Here is a 21,375-nt window from a genome sequence, read left to right as displayed (position 1 = left end):
ATGGCTAATTCCATTTGTCATTAGAGTTATAATATCACATATCGTGTCTCTGAAGAACTCCACTGTGCACTCAGAAGAGAATGAGAATGGAAGTAACATTTAGTGTTGTTGTGAGACTAGTTCTGACCTCTTGGACCCCCTGACCCGATGGTCTCTGGACTTCAGGGAGTCTCAGGGCACACTTGAGAACCACAGTTTTAAACTGTTTAAGTGGTTAGATGTGAAATGATAAATGGGGCCTTGAGCTGAAACGGGGTTTAAAGTTTCACTTTTACATTTCTTGCTTGTTTCTTTGACTTCTCTTAAGAAATTTAGACCTGACAGCTTTTTTTTTTTTTTTTTAAAGCAAACATTTTTGTATTGTATTCATTCTTGTATCATGGTGCTCTGTGCTCTTTGGATCCAGTGTGGTCCTCAGCTTATCCTATTTTCACGCGGAAACAATTAGTCACACACAAGCCTATCATTTCTTATATGTTTCTGATGTTTATCCAAGGCTTAAAAAATGGGTTCTGAAGATATTGATACATTGAGAAAAGGCAGTCTCATTGTAATTAAAGTTGTTGTTAGTGCTGTTCAGTTGCTAAATCGTGTCCAACTCTTTGTGACCCTATGGACTGTAACACGCCAGGCCGCCCTGTCCCTCACCATCTCCCCGAGTTCGCCTAGTCATGTCCACTGAATCAGTGAGGCTATCCAACCATGTCACCCTCTGCTGTCCCCCTCTCCTCCCCTCAATCTTTTCCAGCATCAGGGTCTTTTCTAGTGAGTTGGCTCTTCACATCAGGCGTCCAAAGTATTGGAGCTTCAGTTTCAGCATCAGTCCTTCCAGTGTGTATTCAGGGTTCATTTCCCTTAGAATTGACTGGTTTAATTTCTTTGCTCTCCAGGGACTCTCAAGAGTCTTCTCTAGCATCAGTTCTTTGGCACTCAGCCTTCTTTACGGTCCAACTCTCACATCCCTCTGTGACTACTGCAAAATCCGTAGCTTTGACTGTACAGACCTTTGTCGGCAAAGTGAGGTCTTTGCGTTTTAATACATTGTCTTGGTTTGTACCATTAATTAAGGTAATACCATTCAATAAAAGTGTTTTTAAAACCATGATCTCTAGAACACACAATATTGTCATGCATAATTCAATGTAAAATAAATGCCATAAATTTTGTTAATAAACTATTTGTATGTTGAGGAAAAATAATTATTAATAAAGTTCTTATGGAATACAAAATATGCAATAGAGATTGAGTGAATCAGAGTAAGTAATACTAGAAAATTAGCAAGTAGAAAAAATGAGACACTAGTTAATGTCTCTTTATGAATCGCAGTGAAGTGTAAGATATAATAAGCTCTGAAGGACTAGTGAGTTTGAGGGGAGAGGAGGACATGGAACTGATTCTCTGAAGAAAGACTGTACAAGTTAGTCAGAGTAGTATTCTTACTGACATTCTAATAAATGGAAACTGTTTTCAGATTCCGATTCTAGTTTGAGCCTCAGTAATGAGACTTATCAAAGAGCGGGGCATTTAAGAGTTGATCAGTGTCCACCGGTGTCACAATCAATGAGCAAAAATCAGTCAGCATCCACAGAATTTGGACAGATGACTGCGATAGATAAAAGATGACTGTTGCCATTAAAAAGAATACATTTGAATCAGTACAGATGAGATGGATGAAACTGGAGCCGATTATACAGAGTGAAGTAAGCCAGAAAGAAAAACACCAATGCAGTATACTAATACATATATATGGAATTAAGAAAAATGGCAATGATGACCCTGTATGCAAGACAGCAAAAAAGACACAGATGTGTATAGCAGTCTTTTGGACTCAGAGGGAGAGGGAGAGGGTGGGATGATTTGGGAGAATGGCATTGAAACACGTATATTATCATGTAAGAATCTAATCGCCAGTCTATGTCCGATGCAGGATACAGCATGCTTGGGGCTGGTGCACGGGGATGACCCAGAGGGATGTTGTGGGGAGGGAGGTGGGAGGGGGGTTCATGTTTGGGAATGCATGTACACCCGTGGTGGATTCATGCCAATGTATGGCAAAACCAATGCAGTATTGTAAAGTAAAATAAAGTAAAAATAAAAATTTAAAAAAAAAAAAAGATGACTGCTGGAGTGGTGTTTCTGGGGAATTACACGCTCCATGACCTGTGCCAGTTTCAGCTTCCAGAAAACAGAAAAAGCAAACAAGGTAATGCAGAAGCCCAGGGCACTCAGCTGTGGGCCACCTGGGCACGGCCTAACCATTATTCTGATGGTTCCAAATTAGATTTTGTGGCAAAACCTACCTTGTGCTGAATCCTTTTATGCAACCTACAGCCAAGCAATATGTCTTAGCAAGGTGTTTGCATTCTCCCTCTGACCATAGTAATGCAAGAAATACAGAGAGAGTTAGGAGAAAGTGTTTAGCCTAGTATTTAGCATACAGCTGAGAGTGGGTAGCAGGATTATTTTTAGAACTCTGGGACTAGTTGGGAGACCTAGGTAGACATCGAGAGATTGCCTTCTCAAAATGTAACCTGATAGCAATATTGAAGGAGTGCTGTATCATTTAAAAGCGGTATATAGAAAGTCAATTCTGATTCTACTAGGATGCCCAATCTATTGAGTAAGCACATCTAATATGTGTTGTCCATAAATACCAATTAATTTAGCACCTTTAATCAGTCATATGATCAGAGCTATAGTAAGAAATCATATACTGTTTCTTTTTTTCACACCTAGTTTTTTCTTTTCTACCCTCACCTATAGGGTTAACTTTGCATTTACAAAAGATTCTCAGTTATTTCCTAGAATAGTGACTACAAGCTATAAACTCAAAGTGTTTTTTGTTTTTTTTTTTAATCTATAGAAGTGACTTGTTTGCCTTTGTTTGTGCATTAGCTTGGTATGTCCATGAAATGCAAATTCAGATAAAACCTATCCAGTCCCTTCAACAGAGGAAGATGTGAAATAGGAAAAGTACAAAATAAATGGAAGCAACTTCAGACCGTTTATGTAGATCATTTCTCATCTCAGTCGATACCTTTTATAAAGTAACCAGCAGAGTCTACTCCTTCAGGGTCCCTGATTTGTACATTTATTCATTTCATAAATATTTATTCTGTACTGGATTCAGAAAATTTTATATCCTAAATATTTCTGGAAATGCTCCCCCAGTTCAGGCCTGCACCACCTTTGTTTTTTTCCATTAATAATGCCTTCAGATTCATCTCCCTCCATTTGTTTGTATGCCCTTCAAATTCATTCCTCTTGTAGCATTTAGAGTCACCTCTATCAAAAGCAAGTGTGACTGTGAACCACTCTTCAAATCACATTAATGTCCAAGCATCATAAATTGACATGTGAGGCTTTCATAATCTGACTTCTGCCTGACTCTTCATCTCTTGCTCTTTCTGTTGTTTGCTATGGGATTCTGAATTGCTGGTGATGCCCTCCTGACCTGTCTTTGTACTTTCTCAGATATTTACCCTGTTGTGTGTGTACTTCTCTCCCCGTCTTGTTACAGCCTTGCATGCCTTGCCTCTCCTTCCCTTGGACTGTGTAAGTCTCCTCTCAGGCATTATCTCTAGAAAAGCATTCCCTGACATGTTTTATCTACATTTTTCTTTAAACTCCAGAGTCTAGTACAGAGCAGAAAGCTGATAAATAATTATTGAATAAAATAAATAAGGACTAAAAAGTGATTTTTAAGAGCTTGTCCTGTGCAGTTTTGGAGCCAAGGAGATAGACATGTGAAAAAAAATTTAAAATTCAGGTGATGAAGATACACTAGAAAAATCTATAAAGTACTAAGGTTGCCACAAGGAAAGGGATACCTGTTTATCTGAGGAAAGATAGCTGTAATCAAGGACAACTTCACAAAGCAGGTTGAGTCTTAAAAGATGAAAAGTTATTTGTCAGGAAGAGTACAGGGTAGCATTTCAGATTAAGGAATTGATAAAAGCATAAAAAGTAAGAAGAATTTTGTAAACCATGAATAATGTTGCAGTTGAAGCTTGGCATGTTATTAAAAAGGTACTGTTATGAAGTAGAGAAGAGACTGTATTGTGACTTTATATGTCTGTCCTGTATTTTGAAACTTTGTTTTGTTTCTGATTGTTTTGTTCATTGATGTTTGGATGATTTTGTGAATGAATCTTTGAGCTGTTTGTGTGCTCATATCCTGGTGACATCTGGTATTTTCCAAATTGCTGAAATTTTAGATCGTTGAAAGTATGTCTTAAGGAAGTAAATATTCAGCTGAAGATTAAGATTGATTTAAGATGTCATTTGATACTGTGTTTTAAATCTATGTTTTAAATAAAGATTATGTCTTTTATCTAAATATTCTAAGTAACTTTAATTAAACATACAGATTTGTCGGCAGAACTAGACTTAGAAATGACATTAGAGGAAGAAGAAGAAAAACCTGTTGGAGATGAAAATAACCAGTCCCAGATATGTAAAAATGCAAATTTAAATTTCTGGCTTAATAGTGTTTCCTATGCTTCAACAGCATGATACAGTGTGTAACAAAGGTCATGACAAATAAAATTACCTTTCAAAATTAGCCTTTTAGAATCAATAGATAATAATTTAATAGTTTTTTTATGGAACCTTAATTATTAAACTTCACATATTGTTAGAATCTCTTATATTTATAGTTTGTTTTTGGAATTGAGGGAAAAAAATTTCCTGACTATTGTTTATTTCTTCCATTTTTATAACTTCATTATATGATTATGAAGGTGATATCAAATACTGAATTGTACGAGTAAACAGTTGAAATGATAAACAATATGACAGTGATGATCCCTGACCTAGATACATGTAGAGAGAAATCATTCCCAGTGGTTCAGGGTTTTCCATTGAAATTGCCAGTCAGTGATGCCAAGATGAAAGAGTCATTCTGTCTGTGATCTTGGTGTAATCGATTAGGGATGTACATTCAGGGAGAGAGTGGGGTCATAGAATCAACCCGGTTACCTATTAAGAGAATCGAAGCTTCCAGATTGGACCTTTGTTGTTAGGGCACAAAGATTAACTTTCTAATTTATCTCATTTTGGGGTGAGAAATCAATAAATATTACTAAAAATGCTTTTTCCACTTTCATTGGTAGATATTAAAATATAATATAACTGAATGTAGGGGCTTCCTTGGTAGCTCAGCTGGTAAAGAATCCACCTGCAACGAAGGAGACCCCAGTTCATTTTCTGGGTTAGGAAATTCCCCTGGAGAAGGGTTTGGCTACCCACTCCAGTATTGTTGGGCTTCCCTGGTGGCTCAGATGGTAAAGAATCCACCTGTAATGTGTGAGACCTAGGTTTAATCCCTGGGTTGGGAAGATACCCTGGAGGAGGATGTGGCAACCTACTCCAGTATTCTTGCCTATAGAATCCCAGGGATGGGGGAGCCTGGTGGGCACGTTTGTGGGCTGCCATCTATGGCGTCACACAGAGTCGGACACAATTGAAGTGACTTAGCAGCAGCAGCAGCAGCAGCAAGCATAGATTAAGAAGTTTAAGAGTTAGATTTTAATAAATTTTAGATCTCCAACATGGACACTTCAGGATATTTTTAGTTACAAATACACGTACTTCCTTTCCTTTATGTATTTAATAACAAATTTAATAACAATGAAACTAAAATTAAAAATAGAACAAACAGTAAAACAAATTTAAAAAAATAAAAAATTTAATAAATACATGTACTCCCTTCCCAATACATGTATAAGGTTCCCTTGTGGCTCAGCTGGAAAAGAATTTGCCTGCAGTGCAGGAGACCTGGGCTCGATTCCTGGGTTGGGAAGATCCCCTAGAGAAAGAAGAGACTATCCACTCCAGTATTCTGGCCTGGTGAACTCCATGGTCCGTATAGTCCATAGGGTTGCAAAGAGTCGGACACAACGGAGTGGCTTTCACTTTAACTTTCACATGTACTCCCACATATTCGTTAATCATCACTTGCAGATGTTTCTTTTGAGACAGACTTTTCCATTATGTTGTTTACTAAAATGTATTAAGTTCTGACACATGTGATTTTGTCATGTAGGTAGTATAAACTCCCACCCCCCAAAAATTATCTCCAAAGGAGAAAACTGAGTTTTGAGATGCTGTACGATTTTTCTTCCTTCCAGTAATAGATTTTTAAATTTCTTTGCTTGTTTGCTCTTTTGTGTAAGAGGTGCCTTGACTTGAGTTTTAACAACAGACAAAAATCTGTAGGTATTCTCCTTTAAAAGAAAAAGGAGATCAGCCCTATCCCCAGCTAAGGCATTAAATTACTTGGGTAAAGTCACGCAAACTTATCTGATTCATTTGATGAATTCATTTGGTAATTTATCAGATTCAAGGTTACAGAATTTTATCATCTCTTTTGGTGCCATAAAATGCTAGGGAATGCCACTTTAGGGGCTTTGAAGAAGTCATTTAGTTTATCTTTGTGTATGATGTTAAGAAGGGTTCTAATTTCATTCTTTTACATGTAGCTGTCCAGTTTTCCCAGCACCATTTATTGAAGAGGCTGTCTTTGCCCCATTGTATATTCTTGCCTCCTTTGTCAAAACTAAGGTACCCATAGGTGCATGGGTTTATTTCTGGGCTTTCAGACTTGTTCCATCGGTCTATATTTCGGTTTTTGTGCCAGTACCATACTGTCTTTATGACTGTAGCTTTGTAGTATAATCTGAAGTCAAGACGGTTGATTTCTCCAGCTCGATTGGACTAAAATGGATTAAAGACCTAAAGGCAAGACCAGAAACTATAAAACTCTTAGTGGAAAGCATAGGCAGAACACTCGATGACATACATCAAAGCAAGATCAACTGTGACCCACCTCCTAGAGTAATGGAAATAAAAACAAAAGTAAACAAGTGGGACCTGATTAAACTTAGAAGCTTTTACACAGCAAAGGAAACTGTAAGCAAGGTGAAAAGACAACCCTAAGAATGGGAGACAATAATAGCAAATGAAACAACTGACAAAGGATTAATTTCCAAAATATGCAAGCAGCTCATACAACTCAATACCAGAAGAACAATCCAATCAAAAAGTGGGAAAAAGACCTAAATAGACATTTCTCCAAAGACGACATACAGATGGTTAACAAACACATGAAAATGTGCTCAACATCGCTCATTATTAGAGAAATACAAATCAAAACTACAATGAGATATAACCTCACACCAGTCAGAATGGCCATCATCAAAAAGTCTACAAGCAATAAATGCTGGAGAGGGTGTGGAGGAAAGGGAACGCTCTTGCACTGTTGGTGGGAATGTAAATTGATCCAGTCACTATGGAAGGCTGTATGGAGATTCCTTAAAAAACTAGGAATAAAACTACCATATGACCCAGGAGCAATCTCACTCCTAGGCATATACCCTGAGGAAACCAAAATTGAAAAAGACTCATGTATCCCATCATTCCTTCCAGCACTGTTGCTATAGTTAGAACATGGAAGCAACCTAGATGCCCATTGATAGATGAATGGATAAAGAAGTTGTGGTTCATATACACAATAGAATATTACTCAGCCATAAAAAGGTATGCACTTGAGTCAGTTCTAATAAGGTAAATGAACCTAGAGCCTATTATACAGAGTGAAGTAAGTCAGAAAGAGAAAGATAAATATCATATTCTAACACATATATATGGAATCTAGGAAAATGGTACTGAAGAATTTATTTACAGGGCGGCAGTGGAGAATCAGACATAGAGAATAGACTTATGGACTTGGAGCAAGGGCAAGAGAGGTTGAGATGCATGGAAAGAATAACATGGAAACTTACATTACCATACGTAAAAAGATAGACAATGGGAATTTGCTGTATGGCTCAGAAAACTCAAACAGGAGCTCTGTATCAACATAGAGGGGTGGGATGGGGGCAGGGAGATGGGAGGCAGGTTCAAAAGGCAGAGGATATATGTATAACTTTGGCTGGTTTATGTTGAGGTTTGACAGAAAACAACACAATTCTGTAAAGCAATTTCGTTCAATTAAAAAATGATTTGAGAAAAAGAAAAAGACAAAAAAATCATTTAACCTTTCTTGGTTTTACTCCTATTTCTGGTAAATAATGGGGCTACAATAGAAAATTATTTCTATACCCTCTAGCTATAAAGTTTGATGGTTATTGAATGTGGAATTGGGAAGCATTATTTATATTCCAGAATTCCACACTAACAACTCGTCAGTTTCACTCTGCTCCCTGTGTTTTGGTAAACTTTGGTTCATATATTTTAGTGAACACCATCACTTTTTCGTTATATCCTGGATCCAAATGAACAAAGAAATGTAAAAGGCAGTGGGGAAAGAATAGCTTTAGTGTTTTTGAGGCACTAAGGTGTCACATCCTCTAAATCTGACTGTTTAATGGAAAATCCAGGTGGTAAAGACTGAAGAGGACAGATTTTGTGTGTTTTGTCTTTTTATTTCTCTGTCTCTGCCAGTTAGATGGGGAAGACTGGGGATGAATAATTGCATCATCTTAAGGAAGCCTTTTTTGAAATTTTGGGAATTTTGTTTCTTTTTGTCAAAAAAGGAGAAGTAGGATTTACAAATATTTCAGTGACTTGTTAATGACAAAATTCAAGTAAGCACAAAAAGATTTTTTTATCACTTAAAATCACACCAAACCCTGAGTCAAATAATAAAATTAATGAAAACAAACAAAAAAAGATGTTTATAATTAAGTAACAGAATTTCTTACTGTCAAACTTTCATTAAAGTTTGAAGAAGAAAAGAAGAAGCACAAAAGTAGTGAAGTGGCAGTATCAGACAATGTATGTGATACTGCTGATGAGGGTGGATTGATTCAGCAGGGAAAGAACAAGCAGGAGTTTGCTGCTATGGAGAATGAAGGTTCTGATAGGTAAGCCTATTTAACAGCAGGTCATTTGTTATTTTTCTGTTAAATAAGTTTGGATGTGAGAGTTGGACTATAAAGAAAGCTGAGCACGGACGAATTGATGCTTTTGAACTGTGATCTTGGAGAAGACTCTTGAGAGTCCCTTGGACTGCAAGGAGATCCAACCAGTCCATCCTAAAGGAGATCAGTCCTGGGTGTTCATTGGATGGACTGATGTTGAAGCTGAAACTCCAATACTTCGGCCACCGATGCAAAGAGCTGCGTCATTGGAAAAGACCCTGATGCTGGAAAGGTTGAGGGCAGGAGGAGAAGGGGACGACAGAGGAGGAAATGGTTGGATGGCATCACTGACTCAATGGACATGAGTTTGGGTAAACTCCAGGAGTTGGTGATGGACAGGGAGGTCTGGCGTGCTGCAGTCCATAGGGTCACAAAGAGTCAGATATGACTGAGTGACTAAACTGAACTGAACTGAACTGAGCTAATGGTTGTGATGATCACAATTTACATTTTGCTAGAGATATAGTTGTTTTTATTTTTTTGTCCTTTAGACATAATACTAAAGTTAATTTCTTAACATACCACCATATTACAGTATTAGAGTATTTTGAATTTGACTGCCTACTTGCCTTTACCAGTGTGTGGTATATTTAAATAAATTTTGTGTCACTACTTAGCATCTTTTCATTTCAGTGTGAGGACTTCTTTCAGCATTTCTTATGGAACAGGTCTAGTGGTGAGGAACTCCCTCAGCTCTGTCTTTTCTGGGAAAGTTTTTATTTTTCCTTCATTTCTGAAACATAATTTTTCTGGATAGAGTATTCTTGGTCGGCAGGTTTTTTTTTTTTTTGTTTTTTTTTTTCCTCATAGCACTTTGAGTATGTTTGTGGATGGAAGCCAAATTGTTGTTGGTGGTGGGGGAGCTGATGAGGTACTGGTCTTTCAGCCATAATGCTGAAATCACCCCATCATGTGGGTGGTTTAAAAGTAAACTGCCTTGCCGCCCGCCCCCCACCAACCCCAAATATTTCCTTGATTTTTTCTTTCATGTTATATGTGCCTCATGTCATTTAAAACGTCACCCAAATTAAGCGTTACTTTTTTTTCCTTTCTGTTTGACTGCGCTGGTTCTTTGCAGCGGCAGTGCTTGGGCTTCTCATTGTGGTGACTTCTCTTGATGCTAAGCATGGGCTCTAGGGTGCTGGCTTCAGTAGTTGTGCAGCACGGGTTTAGTTGCCCCATGGCATGTGGGATCTTCCTGGACCAGGGATCAAACCAGTGCCCCCTCATTGGCAGGCAGACTCCTAAGTACTGGACCATCAGGGAAATCCCTAAATTAAGCATTATTGTATTTAAAAGCAAAACAGAAAATAAAGTGTAAATCTAATTATGACTCCCATGGGTAAGAGTCATTGTGTTAGGCAGTGAACTCTAGGTTTCCAGTGTAGCCCTTGAGGTTCTTCCCAATGTCTTTCCAAAGATGCACCTCCCTGCTTTCTTTCATGTGTTTCATACTTTTCCTTCCAGGTGCCTAGGAAACAGCCTAGATGCCACGTGCCTGATCTTTGTGCTCCGTACTCTAGACTCCAAGTAGAATGATTTTCTTCCTTTTTTCTTCTTTGTAACCTTCTCTCTTCACTTCTGTAAAGCCTTCCTTATTTCACTGATCACTTTCATGTATCAACTCTTACATATCACATCAAATCATAATTGTATATCTGTCTTTGAGGCAAGAATTTGTGTTTTCTTGCATATGGTTGGTACTTAATAACTATTTTGTGAATTAATCAATGATTTAAGATGGGTAAGAGTAGGAATTTTACAAGAATTGCTTTCTTATTCTTTATCAGTTGAATTATTAGAAAACATTGGCTTTTTTGTGGATTTTTTTTTAAAGTAGCGATCCTGGCATGCATAGGAAGGAAGTAAAGAAAAAGGGCAATAGCAAATGGACACCAGAAGAATGTGTGATTGCACCAATATTTGAAAAGACCGATTCACTGACTGGTGGTCTGCTGCATGTTAATGATGACAGCATTTTAAGTGAAGTGGATCAGGAGGATGACAGGTAATATCTAAAAATCCTTTATTTCTAGAGGAAGAAATAAGCACTGAATACTTCTTCTGGAAATAGAGCAGCATAATACAGTATACAGGCCAAGACAAGAGATTCCTCAACTATAGTGGACAAACACTGCTGAAAGATTAAAGTGAGGACCAGTGCCTTTGGCCAGAAATCGTTTCAGTAAATAGTCTCCTTGAAAGCTGGACTGTAGTGAATATATATAAACAGCCCTGTAGGGAATATTTGCTGGGACAGGCCATAGAGAACTAGATGGTAACTGAAGAGGAATGTGGAGTTCAAAGGAGTTTCTTGTTTTAAGATGGGAGCTTTTAGAGTACGTATGCTGTTAGAAATGAGCCAGCAGAGGACGTGTTTATTGGGTTTAATCTTGTTTGCATTTCCAATATTAGAAAGCTTATTGATTGTATGGCATTATCTTTAAACTATTACAGCAAACTAATTGTACATAATACTTCTGTTATATATAGTTTTATGGTAAGGGCTTGTTTGTTGGTTCTGAAGTGTAATATTCCTATGTAATTGCATGTGTGGATGATTAGTTCAGCTAATCCTATCCTACATAGATTTTAAAAAATTATATAATCATGAACTTACAAACACTTAGGCTATACTGAATAGGATTTGATCATTCCTTGCTGATTCTAGTTGATAGCAGCATCGTGAGTAACTATGATTTTGTAAGGTACTCTGAAATATTATATCATATCAACGTCATAGTTGTTTGCAGATTCTAAGGAAAAGGGAAATTTTTTGTTTATATTCAACAGGAAAAAAAACTTCTAACAATCTTTCACAAATTATTAATTTTGGTTTATAAAGTTCTAAATTAGAAAAAATATGCTTCCCATAGTAAGAGTTTTATTAACACGTATTGTGTGCTCAATAAATGTATATCAGATTCATGAATAAACAGCAGAATGGTTGAATGAATGCCTACTGATAAATTTCTTTACAAAAGCACGTGTTTAGTGAAAGTAGATTTCCAGCATTGCCTACCTCTAAAGTCTTTTTATTTTTTGAGAAACGTGTTAAGATTCAGAAATTATTTATAGTTATAACTGGACATGGAATAATAATATAGATTAATTTGCTATCATATTACTTAAGAAGACTTATTAATTTATTTTTTTTACTCTTTATTTATTTATTTTTTTAATTTTTATTTTTACTTTATTTTACTTTACAGTACTGTATTGGTTTTGCCATACATTGACATGAATCCACCACGGGTGTATATGCGTTCCCAATCCTGAACCCTCCTCCCACCTCCCACCCCATATCATCTCTCTGAAGCATCCTCGTGCACCAGCCCCAAGCATCCTGTATCCTGCATCTAACATAGACTAGCGATTCGTTTCTTACATGATAGTATACATGTTTTAGTGCCATTCTCCCTAATCATCCCACCCTGTCCCTCTCCCTCAGAGTCCAAAAGTCTGTTCTATACATCTGTGTCTCTTTTGCTGTCTCACATACAGGGTTATCATTACCATCTTTCTAAATTCCATATATATGTGTTAGTATACTTATTTAAATATTACTTTCTCAGCATATTTTTGAACCACAGTGTTGAAGCCAGATTTCCTGAGTTTGAACTCTGGGTCTGTTGGTGACCTGCTTTGTGGACTTGGGCAACTTACTCAGCCTTTCCGTGCTCTGTTTCTTCCTATGTAGAGGAACTAATGTGTTACCTATCTCCCAGAATGTTTGTGAGGATTAAAATGCCGTTAAGACATACAAAATGCTTATAATAATGCATAGCAGTTGCATAGGAAGTCCTTGGAAGGCTGATATCATGGTTATTAAAACCGGGTTTCTTTCTTACATGGACTTAAGGAATACTTCCCAGATAGGTTTTATTGCTGTAAAACATAGTTCCTATTGATGAAAATAACAACTGCCAAAAATCCTGGTATATTCCCTTCACATAATATAAGTAATGTTATGTTGTTCCTTTTCTTTGATCTAAATTAAATGCCTTATTAGTATTATAACTGTATTTTGTTTGTCCTTTAATGTTACTCTTCTTTATTGTTTTAATCCTTTTATAAAACATTACCTACCAATGCAAATGCCAAGACATTATATAAAAAACAAAGTTTAGGTATTTGTATTTTTAAGTATTTAATGTTAACCTGAAAAGAATCATTTGTTTTTTTTTAGGCCTGCAAAGAAAACATCTAATGAAAATAACAAGGTATAGTCAAAAAGTTAACTATAAAAAATATTTTCCTAGTAAAAAATACTTTGTAAAAGGAATAGTAGCAAAATATAAAATCTTCCTTTGTTGTAGAGACATATACTTTGCCAACTTAATTTAGAAACACTATTGATAAAATTATCCTTTTGATAAAAAATCTGTCCTTTTAAAAAGTGTCTGGTTTTGCTTTAATGAAGAGATGATTATCACCTTTGTACAATTAGTATGTTCTGTAAATATTTTAAGGACATTATGAAATAGTGTTATGTATGTGTAAGTCAAAGAACAAATTAATTCTGTGGATGACCTTGATGACTTAACTCAGTCATCTGAAACAGCTTCCAAGGATGGTGAGTTGCTTTACTATGAGAATTCCATGTTGCTAAGATCAGTGCAAAGAAATAGAGAAAAAAAACAGAATGGGAAAGACTAGAGATCTCTTCAAGAAAATTAGAGACACCAAGGGAACATTTCATGCAAAGATGGGCTCGATAAAGGACAGAAATGGTATGGACCTAACAGAAGCAGACGATATTAAGAAGAGGTGGCAAGAATACACAGAAGAACTGTACAAAAAAGATTTTCACGACCCAGATAATTATGATGATGTGATCACTAATCTAGAGCCAGACATCTTGGAATGTGAAGTCAAGTGGGCCTTAGAAAGCATCAGTACGAACAAAGCTAGTGGAGGTGATGGAATTCCAGTTGAGCTGTTTCAAATCCTGAAAGATGATGTTCTGAAAGTGCTGCACTTAATATGCCAGCAAATTTGGAAAACTCAGCAGTGGCCACAGGACTGGAAAAGGTCAGTTTTCATTCCAATTCCAAAGAAAGGCAATGCCAAAGAATGCTCAAACTACCGCACAGTTGCACTCATCTCACATGCTAGTAAAGTAATGCTCAAAATTCTCCAAGCCAGGCTTCAGCAATACATGAACCGTGAACTCCCTGATGTTCAAGCTGGTTTTAGAAAAGGCAGAGGAACCAGAGATCAAATTGCCAACATCTGCTGGATCATGGAAAAAGCAACAGAGTTCCAGAAAAACATCTATTTCTGCTTTATTGACTATGCCAAAGCCTTTGACTGTGTGGATCACAATCAACTGTGGAAAATTCTGAAAGAGATGGGAATACCAGACCACCTAACCTGCCTCTTGAGGAATCTATATGCAGGTCAGGAAGCAACAGTTAGAACTGGACATGGAACAACAGACTGGTTCCAAATAGGAAAAGGAGTACATCAAGGCTGTATATTGTCACCCTGCTTATTTAACTTCTATGCAGAGTACATCATGAGAAACGCTGGACTGGAAGAAACACAAGCTGGAATCAAGATTGCCGGGAGAAATATCAATAATCTCAGATATGAAGATGATACCACCCTTATGGCAGAAAGTGAAGAGGAGCTAAAAAGCCTCTTGATGAAAGTGAAAGAGGAGAGTGAAAAAGTTGGCTTAAAGCTCAACATTCAGAAAACGAAGATCATGGCATCTGGTCCCATCACTTCATGGGAAATAGATGGGGAAACAGTGGAAACAGTGTCAGATTTTATTTTTTTTGGCTCCAAAATCACTGCAGATGGTGACTGCAGCCATGAAATTAAAAGACGCTTACTCCTTGGAAGAAAAGTTATGACCAACCTAGATAGCTTATTCCAAAACAGAGACATTTCTTTGCCGACTAAGGTCAGTCTAGTCAAGGCTATGGTTTTTCCAGTGGTCATGTATGGATGTGAGAGTTGGACTGTGTAGAAGGCTGAGCGCCGAAGAATTGATGCCTTTGAACTGTGGTGTTGGAGAAGACTTTTGAGAGTCCCTTGGACTGCAAGGAGGTCCAACCAGTCCATTCTGAAGGAGATCAGCCCTGGGATTTCTTTGGAAGGAATGATGCTGAAGCTGAAGCTCCAGTACTTTGGCCACCTCATGAGAAGAATTGACTCATTGGAAAAGAATCTGATGCTGGGAGGGATTGGGGGCAGGAGGAGAAGGGGACGACCAAGGATGAGATGACTGGATGGCATCACGGACTCAATGGACGTGAGTCTGAGTGAACTCCGGGAGATGGTGATGAACAAGGAGGCCTGGCGTGCTGCAATTCATGGGGTCGCAAAGAGTCGGACAGGACTGAGCGACTGGACTGAACTGAACTGAACTGAATTGAAAAACTTGACACAGGCACAATGGCTGTTTGTGTATGGTGTAGTAGTAATACATGTACACCTTGTCTAGTACTGCTCTAGAGCCAGGGATATGTTACAGTGCTGTGCATCTCAGAAGTAGGTTCTGTATTAAAAGAACATAAACGTGAGTGCATACTCTGTGCCACAGGTCTATGATCATACTCACTCACTGTAGCTTCTGTTGCCTCTTCTTTCCTGTGCCTTCACGCAAGGTCAAGTTAGCATCACTTTCCTCGTCGAATAACTGAAATAATCTCAGGACTTCTTTCCCTGCCATTCTACCTCCCAGAACCTCAGTCCACACAGCAACTATAATTGTTAACTTTTTTTAAAAGTTCAGATCTCATCATGTTATCCCTTGCTTGAAGCCCAACTGTTGCTTCTCTTTGCTTCATGGTTAAAGGTCACAGTTGTCTAGCTTCATCTTGTTTTATTTTTTACCCTTCTTTCCACATGAATTTTAGCATCAGTGTGTCAATTTCCTAAAACGTCTGCTGGTCTTACATTTTCATTTTCATTCAGTTCAAAATACTTTGTAATTCTTCTTTTCATTACCTCTTTGATCCAAGGGTTAGTTAGATCCGTATGATTTAGTTTCCAAATATTGAGAGTTTTCCAGAGATCCTTCTGTGCTCTTGCTTCTTATGATTTGTTAGGTGCATCCAGAGGGACCCTGGGGCTAGGGCTGTTATTTCCTGCCTTGGAGGGAAGACCTTGCTGATACCCTGTTCATTCTGCTGGCACCTAGGAGTTTTTCCAGCCTGGCTCATGAGAATAGATAGAATTCCTGGGACTGAGTGAATGCCAGTCACAGGTTCCTATAGTCTTTTCAGATAGTTTCTCCCTGGTCTCAGGTGGTTTCTCCCAGATGGGCTGTATTCGTTCCTCTGCTGAATACCCGAGGGGCTCCTCCTCACATCTCCAGGGTCCTTTTTCTCTCTGTTCCACTCTCTCCTCTCTGTGGTTCTGATCTGTGATCTCTGCCCACTTTGGTTTCACCAGACTGTTAGCTTTATCACCTCCTTTCAGCGAGTCTGGCTGACTCAGCTTCCATTCCTTCTCCCCGTGTCGCAGCCTGGAAATTCTCTCAAGGCAGTGATTTGGGGCTTTCCTTAGGCTAACCTCATGTGTTTCCAGGATCATTGTCTCTCATTCCTTTAAGTCCTTTGCCATGAAAATCATTGTTTAATGTATTTTGTCAGTGTCATTTTTGCTCGCTCCACTCAGGAAGGTAAATCAGTAGCTGTTCACTCTGTCTTGGTTAAAAACATAATGGCAGCTGGAGACTGTCCATGGGGTTGTTCCTCCTTCTCTACTTACTACTTCCTGCTCATCCTTCATTTCTCAGTGTGACATCTCTTCCCCAGGGAAATCTTTACTGGACCCAGTCTATGTCAAGTTCTGTTATGTGATCATAGAACTCTCTTTTCTTAGAGTATCCTTCTGAGTTCATATTATTTTATTTATCTTTCTCTTCTACTAGACTTCAAGCTAAACAAGAGCCAGGGGAGTCTGTTTCATGTGCAGAGCTTAGAATAATGTCTTCCCATTATAGACACTTAATATTTGTTCAATGCATGTATGTGTGAACATGAAAGGCAGTCCTTTATACTCAAAAATTACTCACATGATTTTTTTTTTTGGTTTTTATCTTTGTTTTCTTCATCATGCAGATTCTGTTAGCTTGTTGAAAATCTGGGATATGATTCTTTCGTATGATGTATTAGTAGAACTTAAAAAAAAGCCACTGTGAACTGCTTAGAGGAAAGATCAAAAAATGGAAAGTAAGGTTCGTGGGGCACCGAAAGAGCTGTCAGAAACCAAAGAAGTAAAATCACAGTTAGAGCATCAGAAAGTGGAGTGGGAACGAGAGCTCGGCAGCTTGAGGTACTGTACACCTCGCTTTTAAAGAAATATTTGAACTATTGTTTCCTTTAATACTGCAGTGATGTAGATGTGTTATAAGAGCTAGCTTATCCTCTAGGATTTTACAGAGGAGAAATTGTTACTAGTATTGTGGAGTGTGAAATTCTTGGAAATAATATAGCAGGTTCTTAACAGTGAATGCTTCTAATAACTTAATGTATGTTTTTTCAAATCATCATTTTCATGACCATACAGAAGTCCACCATAATGGAAACCTTATTAATTATTTAGCACATTGACTTTCAGTTGTTTTTCACTTTTCTGTTTTATATTTAATACTACAAGAAACGTTTTTTTTTCTATAAATTCATTTCTACCTTTCTCATTATTTTGAATACAGTTTCTTTAATTATATTGTATTAACTTGTCAAAGTATGAGAAATTAAAAAAGATCTTTGATCTATATTTGACGTTTATATTCCTTTACATTCCCATGCACAGATGTATACAATAGTCCTTTTTCTCAAGACAGAAAACAAAAATGGATGCAGTTTTATTCTTAACCCTCATGTGTGTGGACCGTGTGTGGTCCACCATTGACTGCACATGAAAACTGTGAGGATTATTAAGTGTTTTTCATTATATTTTCCCCCATTTTACTATTTGAAACATTATGTAGAGGGAATGAAAGTTATTGCAGCAGGGGATAATCTCATGATTTTCCAAGAAGAGCTATGTAAATTTTGCAGATTCACCTTAAAGCAAGAAGAAGAGCAGAGAAGAAATGCTGATATGTTGTATGAAAAAATTAGGGAGTAGTTAAGAAAAAAAGACCAATATAGTAAAGAAGTTGAAATGAAACAGCAACTTGAACTCACTCTCAGAGCACTAGAAATGGAACTGAAGACTGTGAGAAATGATCTGAATCAGGTAGAGCAATCTTTGGTGAAATTTTCAATTTTCTGATACTATCTCATCAATATTATGTATAGCATCCCCTTAATTTAATATGTATTTTTAGGTTTAGAACAAATTTGTTATCTTAAGTATGAACTGTGACATTTAGAGCTTAAGTTATTAATTTCTTGCCATTCTTGGCTTCTCATAGATGGTCTGTGTATGTTTTCTGAGTGGAGGAATGGACATAAATCAAGCTTAATCATTAACATAATGGTTAGCATTTTTGATACATTAGGCAAAGTAGTATTCTTAATTCCAATCCATGTATTAATTTTGATTTTTTATGTTAAAATACAGGCTAACTTGCATTGACAGTGTGAAGAAACTAATTAAGTGCTTTGTAAAGAAATTTTCCTTCACAGTACTATGTCTGCCTATGTTTTTGCTCTGTGATAAATTTAGCAGGCATTTAAATTAAGATCTGAGTTATTCATGTGGGAATAAGGCTACTTCATTTAAACAGTATTTTTTTGATTTTAAATTCTTCTCCTAAGCTTTTAACTTTATTTTTTTAATGGTATAGGCCCAAAACTTCATATAATGTCTCTCCAGGTTATAGAAGAGCGAAATGACACTCAGAAGCAGCTTCCTTGAGAACAGAATGGCAGAATGTTACAGGATGGAATTCTGGCCAATCACCTTGCCAAACAAAAAGAGATAGAAATGGCTAATAAGGAAATGAACTCTGAGGTATTTTCTGTAGTCATTTTAAAATATGTGTATATGTCTCTGTGTATGTGTATATTTTAAAAACCAACACTATACATCATAGAAAATGTAGAGAATTTTGAAAGCCTGTATATCTATGTTTTGAGGAGGGAAACATTTTCCATCTGTTGGATAAAGTAATATTTGTAATTCAAATCCGTTTGTCTGCTGCAGATAGGGAGTGACACACGATGGCCTCTTCCAAGGAGAGGCCTTTAGTATTTTCCATAGGAATTGATCTCAAAGTTTTTGCAACTATCTTGGAAGAGCCGGCACCCTGATTGTGGTTTAGGCGAGGAAGACTGTGTGTGGTCTAGCACCGACTGTGCTACCCGACCCCATCCCTCTGCTTTGGGGTGAACGTGTTGGTCACTCCACGCACGTCATCACTTTCAGTGTCTGAATCAGAGTCCGTTTTTGGCTCCACTGTCATTTCTTTAACCAATACCATATCAACGACCTTTTGACATCATTTACAGGTTTTCAATTTGTAAAAACTGTGCCATCATTTGTTAAAACACTTTTGAACACCTTAAAAAGTTGTTTCTATAGAACAAACTTATAAAAGTCCCCCCTCCCCCTCTAAAGAAAACAAATTTTGCTACTGACAGTAGATATTCTGGTTGTTGGTAGTGATGTCATTTCCTCAAAAGATCACTAGGTTCGTTTATCACTTCCCTGATGGTAAGGAGGAATCTATAGGCAGTTCTGAGACCACATTTTGGATATCATTCTTCTACTTGTGAGAAAATGAGCACTCTGCTCTGTGAGTGTCCTGTTTCAGTACAGGGAATTTTGAAAACAGTGATAGATTTGCCATAATATATGTTAGTGATGATTATTGTGTTTTTCATTGTATTTCCCCCATGTTACTATTTTAAACATTATGAAGAGATAATGAAAGTTATTACTGTAGCAAATAATCTCATGATTTTCTAAGAAGAGCTCTCTACATTTTACCTTATTTACCATTAGTGTGTGTATCATGAGTGAAATAAGAGGCTTACTTTGTATGTTTGTACTAGAGAAGTAACTGTGGTTTGATGTAAAAGGACTACTAGAGTCAGAAGACCTGGTGAAAAGCCTGCAGCTTATTTATGTTTTTAACTTCTTCCTTTCCAGAATTATAGCTAATGAGTTAATTGATATTTGTAGAAGTGCTTAGTACAGTTATCAATAGGGATAATTCTTCTAATTGACTGTTAAAATGTTAGAAATATAGCATAGTCTCAAAAAGTTTTTTTTATGAAATTTAGTCTGTTTAAATGTATAGAGAGCTAAGGCTCTTACTGTGAGGTAACTGTATAGGTTAGATATCAGATGCAGTGTTTTTAAAGCTAGCAAGTAGTGCTGTTTATTGAATTATATTTGATTTACAGTATTGTGTTGTTTCAGGTATTCAGCACAGTGGTTCAGTTATATATACACACACATATATAGGGCTTCCTTGCTGGCTCATACTGTAAAGAATCTGCCTGCAATACAGGAGACCTGGGTTTGATCCTTGGGTTGGGAAAGTCCCCTGGAGAAGAAAATGACTACCCACTCCAGTATTCTTGCCTGGAGAATTCCATGGGCAGAGGAGTCTAATGGGCTACAGTCCATGGGGGTTAAAAAGAGTCAGACATGACTGAGTGACTAACACACATGCGTGCGCGCGCACACACACACACACACATTCCTTTTCAGATTTTTCTTGTAGAATATTGTGTAGTTCTTTATGTTGATCCTTGTTGGTTATTTTATATATCAGTTCAGTTTCAGTTCAGTCGTGTCTGACTCTTTGCGACCCCATGGACTGCAGCACGCCAGGCCTCCCTGTCCATCACCAACTCCCGGAGTTGACTCAAACCATGTCCATTGAGTTGGTGATGCCATCCAACCATCTCATCCTCTGTCGTCCCCTTTTCCTCTTGCCTTCAGTCTTTCCCAGCATCAGGGTCTTTTCAAATGAGTCAGTTCTTCCCATCAGGTGGCCAAAGTATTGGAGTTTCAGCTTTACCATCAGTCCTTCCAATGAACATTCAGGACTGATTTCCTTTAAGATAGACTTGTTGGCTCTCCTTGCAGTCCAAGGGACTCTCAATAGTCTTCTCCAACACTATAGTTCAAAAGTATCAATTCATATATTTCATATATACTAGTGTGTATATATTAATCCCAACATCCTAATTTTTCCCTTCCCATACCTCCCTTTCACCTATGGTGACCATAAGTTTGTTTTCTATGTCTGTGAAGCTTTCTGTTTTGTAAATAAGCTCATTTTTAGATTCTGCATGTAAGCAGTATGATATAATACTTGTCTTTGTCTGACTTACTTCACTTAGTGTGATAATGTCTAGGTCCAACATCCCTGTTGATACAAATAGCATTACATTTTTATATGGCGTAGCAGTATTCCATTGACCCACTCCAGTGTTCTTGCCTGGAGAATCCCAGGAACGGGGAGCCTGGTGGGCTGCCGTCTATGGGGTTACACAGAGTCGGACACGACTGAAGTGACTTAGTA

General features: G+C 37.5%; 1 pseudogene; it reads left to right on the top strand.

The window, feature by feature from the left end:
* The window catches only part of LOC128062542 (ankyrin repeat domain-containing protein 26-like), a 57,925-nt pseudogene that overhangs the window by 19,554 nt on the left and 16,996 nt on the right, over positions 1-21,375 (top strand).

The sequence above is a fragment of the Budorcas taxicolor genome, chromosome 17 (assembly GCF_023091745.1).
Source record: "Budorcas taxicolor isolate Tak-1 chromosome 17, Takin1.1, whole genome shotgun sequence".
In the NCBI taxonomy this organism is placed as follows: domain Eukaryota; kingdom Metazoa; phylum Chordata; class Mammalia; order Artiodactyla; family Bovidae; genus Budorcas; species Budorcas taxicolor.
Note: the sequence above shows the minus strand (reverse complement) of the source record. Positions and strands in the feature narration are given on the sequence as shown.